Source organism: Podarcis tiliguerta (assembly GCF_965153285.1).
Source record: "Podarcis tiliguerta genome assembly, chromosome: 1".
Lineage (NCBI taxonomy): Eukaryota > Metazoa > Chordata > Lepidosauria > Squamata > Lacertidae > Podarcis > Podarcis tiliguerta.
The window spans coordinates 23101558-23106689 of NC_139534.1; positions in this window are offsets into that span (position 1 = coordinate 23101558).

A 5132-nucleotide genomic window follows, 5' to 3' on the forward strand; every position below is an offset into this window, starting at 1 on the left:
TTGCAAGGAACCGGGGCGGGGGAGAGACGAGAGGCAATGTCTTTAAGGTGGGGGAGTGGCGGCATTCTTTTTGATGTATAGGATTATTTCGGTGCGAAGTTATGATTCCCCGGCCTCTGCAAGGAGCACGCAGATATTCTTAGTCGCACAGCGCACCCTCGTGGACAGCCGGCCCTTCCTTTGCCATTATTTCTTCGGGCAGCCAGCAATATATTATTTCTCAGCCAAGTATCGACAGCTTCAAGAACACAGATGACCTTAGAACCCTCCTCCTTAACCTGCATATTTAGTCAAATTCTCCTTCCCCAATAAAAAGAAAGAATCTCAATCAGCTAAATCCCCATGACTCATATTCGTTTGCAATGCGATTATTTCCCTAGCTTTCAAACCTCCAGACTGTTTCTTTCTATTTCTCTCTCTCTCTCTCTATTACATGCTAATTTAATTTTACTATGGACGATATTTTCAGCATTTGCTGAGGACAGTAAATTTCGTAGTTTATGTTATTTCACTTTTTATGACTTTTTAACACTTAATAAAATTTTATTAGAGCACTTTTGTGTTTACAAGGCCACAAAACTCTTGGCAGGTTGTCAGAAGTCCTTTTTATTATGATCCCACTGATATACGGCGAGTAATGAAATAATCATGTCCAGAAATGTATCAAAGGCCAGAGGGATTATCCAATTTAATAGCTGTACAGATGCGCCATGAAAGATATGGACACCCAGAGCATCAACAGGCTGAGACTTCTTGCAAGCAGGACGGTGATGGCGCAGGCCTGGTTAATTTCTGCACCGGTTCCTGCTGAGTCTCTTGCTGTGCGTGCAGGTTGGAAGTTGAGTCACGTGACTCTGGGATCTTTCAGTATTTTATTTTATTTTTAAATCGTTTTTTGTAATGTTTTCGGCACGTGGCTTTTTCAAAGCGCATTTTCTTTCTCTTTTTGCCTCTGCCTTTTCACCGTTCATCCTTTCCGTCTGCTTTTGCAACATTTTGCAGTGCTCCTATGGGAGATTCAGCCAGGGAGGCTCAAGGGCAATTCAAGTTGTAGTTCTGTTCTGGTTCTTTGCAGCACCAGTTCTAAAAAAGACCAGGAACGAGGCCATGTGCATTCCATTTACACAGTGATCTTGTTTCATCCAGGCCCTTCTGCTGTGTGCTTTCAGCTCTCTCCAGCCTGAGCTACTGCAGCTGTTCCTAAGGTCATTTCCTTTTATTTTAAATAATTGTCCGTTTAACACATGTCGCTCGACTCATTCTTGTGTCAAAAGGAGAAACGGCTCTATTTCCTGACACTGAAAGCAAGGTGGGCAGCTTTGTTTTAGCGTTAAATGTGCTCCGTTGAGGTCTGCTGTTTCCTAAAAACATGCCAAAAAAGGGAGGGAGGTGGGAAACCAAGTTTACCCCCACTTCTTCCTGCCACTATTTTCTCTCTGACGAGCTTTGTTCAACATTTTTAGTTGCACCTAAGTGGAGGGTTTTGAAAATAATTTTATTCATTCACATCATAGCTGTCAACTTACAGATTTGAAAATAAGGGACCAGCAGCCTCGGAAATAAGGGATCAGCAGCCAAAATAAGGGATCAACAATTACTTTGATAAAATGCATATTTTGTTGCATGCAAATGGCTTTAGATACCTATTAGGTCCATAAATTACCATATAGCATATATTCAACACAAAAAACAGCAACAATTTGTTGTTGACAAAGGACAACAACAAATAGAAAGGGCCCCATTACCTTCAGTAGCTTATTTAAGGGACATCATCAATAAGGGACAGCAGTGGGGCATGGCGCTGGGATAAGGGACTGTCCCACCGAATAAGGGACGCTTGACAGCTATGCATTCACATGTTGCTAATATTGCATATCCTCCAACATTTTTCTGATCAAAATAGGAACATCCTACTTAACAACAACAACAACAACAAATTTATTATTTATACCCCACTCATCTAACTGGGTTACCCCAGCCTCTCTGGGCAGCTTCCAACATATATAAAAACATACTAAATATTAAACATTAAAAAAATTCCCTATACAAGGCTGCCTTCCCTATACAAGGCTGTGTTCTAAAGATTGTATAGTTACTTATATTCTTGGCTCTGGAGTCACATAACTCCATACCATCCAACATTTCTCCGATGAAAATAGGGACATCGTAAGGAAAAGCAGGACATTTCAGGATCAAATCAGAAGCCAGGATGGCTTCTGTAAATCCGGGACTGTCCCTGGAAAATAGGGACACTTGGAGGGTCTGCTATTGTTTACTTTATTCATTCATATGCTGATAATACCCCCTATGGAACTTGCAAATTGTGCCTGACATGGATGTCAGATCCTCAAAAACTGGGTTTTTGTACTTTAAAACAAGAAAGTAGCCCATTTTCATGTCTTTTCTGATTGGTTTTGCCCAACTTGGTGTCCCTTGGACACGGTTGGACTACAACTCCCATCATCCCTGACCACTGGCCCTGCTGGCTAGAGATGCTTGGAGCTGGAGGTCAATTACATCTGGAGGGCATCAGCTTGGGGGAGGCTGGTCTATACGAAGCTCACATGACATGAGCATGACTCATATGAGTCCTGCTATTTGGACCTCACCCTGGTATGAGTCTGTAAATCAGTCCTGTGCTTGCCTTCCAAGATGTAGGAACAGGGGACTTGTTTTCCATTGGATCATTAGGCACACAACTCTCCAAACTATGATGCCAAACTCCCTATGAAGATCTGGGCACTCAGTATGGGAAAGGGGAAAGCTTTTGCTGGTGGCTCCCAGCCCAGCTTGGGAAAAGCTGAAAAAGCCAACTCATGTTTTCATGTTCTCAGCCACTGTGATGGAAGTGACAGCACAGGCAGATGAAGCATTGCCTGCCTGGAATGCTTTATTATTATTATTATTATTATTTTATTTTTAAAATGATATTTATTCCAATTTTAACAAATACAGAAAAATTTGAAAAAGACAAAATACAGTAAAAATAAAGAAACAATAATTAAAAAAATTAAAAAGTACATAAAAACCACACCTCCACCCCACCAACAGCAGAAAAAACAAAAACATTTAAAAAAGAAACCCTTCCATTTTTCACAATTCCATCTTTCAATTACTTGTTTCCTCGACCTCCTCCCACCTCCCCTTTTGTATTCCAATTAATATTCCAATTTATTTTTATTTTTATTTGGCTATTTTTCCATTTTTGGAGAGAAGATCTTATTCCAGGACTTGGAGAAAACAAAAGCATCCCGAAATCTATATCGCCTGCAAGAACTGGAGGAAGTTGAGATATTGTTCATACTTTTGAAGCACATTTAACAAACATTTGAAGCTCCCGGCTTCCTCAAAAGAATCTTAAGAGCTATAGTTGCCCCTCACAGAGCTACAATTCTCAGCACCCTTAACAAACTACAGCTCCCAGGGTTCTTTGGGGGAAGCCATGCAATCTAAATGTATGGTATGTGACCATTACAGTCCTTTCTCCACAAGCAAAGCAGCAATGTGTTGGAGAGAAGGGAAGCAGTGGATGTTTTTATGTGATATTAATTATATATAATTATACCCCATTTTTTTCTGCCTCTTAGAACCACAAAGTGCTTTACAACACAGAAACCATACGCAAAGCCAATAAAATGCGTAAAACTACCAACAATAAATAATAAGCTACTAAACAAGAAGAGGCATAAATTATAAAGACACAAAAAGCCTCTGTAGTGAGCGCCACAGTCTAAAAGCAGAGTGGGCACCATCATTATGGCTTTAACTGTGTACATGATCATCTCAACAACAGCCATAGAACCATTTGGGCAGCCTAAAAACATAGTCAGTAAGTCAGTCAATAAACAAACACATTAGACTAAAGGTAGACGGTGAGTTATGGCCCACAAAGCAAGCTTCACGGTGAAGCAGGGACCAGAACTGAGACCAAATACAATACTGTAGGATACTGCTATTTTTAAAACAAAAGGAGTGGGGTGAGATTGAACCTCCTTTTGCCCTGGCTGTGTAGAGCCGCAGACCCTCCAAGTGTGTCTATTTTCCAGGGACAGTCCCAGATTTACAGAAGCCACCCCAGTTTCTGATTTGATCCCAGAATGTCCCGTTTTTCCCTAGGATGTCCCTATTTTCATTGGAGAAATGTTGGAGGGTCTGGAGTTATGTGACACACCAAGCCAAGGAGATAAGTAACGATACAATCTTTAGAAGACGTCTGAAGGCAGCTGTGTATAGGGAAGTTCTTTAATGTTTAATGTATTATTATTATTTTGTATTTGTTGGAAACCGCCCAGACTGGCTGGGTTAACCCAGTGAGATATCTGGGGTATTACTATTACTGTTGTTGTTGTTGTTATGGACACCCCTATTTTCATTGGAGAAATGTTGGAGGGTATGGATTGTCAAATAACTGGAACCCAAGACCTTTCATACTCGAGGGAGGCATCATCTCACTGTCTTTCATCCTATCCTTCAGGAACTGCTTAAGCCAAGGAAGAACTTCTACAGAAAGATGGATGGTCAACCAAAAGAGGACCAAGGGCCTATGAACCTCTGCTATGGAGAACTGGGGTCCTCTTCTCCTCTGTAGGGTTAGCTGCCACTAGCGCAATCTGGCAATCTGGACTTTATGGGTTGGTCCATCAGGGTCTGACATGCCTTTGAGCTGTGGGCACAGGACTTGACGGTGTTTCGTGGACACAGACCTGCAGTCAGTGTACACACATGAATTTCATTGACTTCCAGAGCTTTCTGTCTGAGCAATCAGGTGCAGGGCAAGAGCTACGGCCCTTTCTTTGTTCCATCCATCCCCAATTGTCCGGTGAAATTGTCCGAGTGAAATAGGAGAAGCCAAAAGCATGACCCTTGGCTCTCCCTGTGGAGTTTGTTCTGATCTAGGAAAAATGCCAGCAATTCAGTGAAATGCCTCTCCCTTCCATTCTTGCTGCCGTCGATGGATTTGGCATCATGTCCTGGACATGGAACTCCCAGTGACGTCAATGGAAACGGGAGTTCTCTGTACGGGGCGAATGCCAACTGTGTGACAGGAAACATTTGCTGTGGGGGTGGAGAGCACAATATGTATCTCTCTATCCCCCCCCCCCTTTTTCCTTCTAAAAAAAGTATTCATGGTA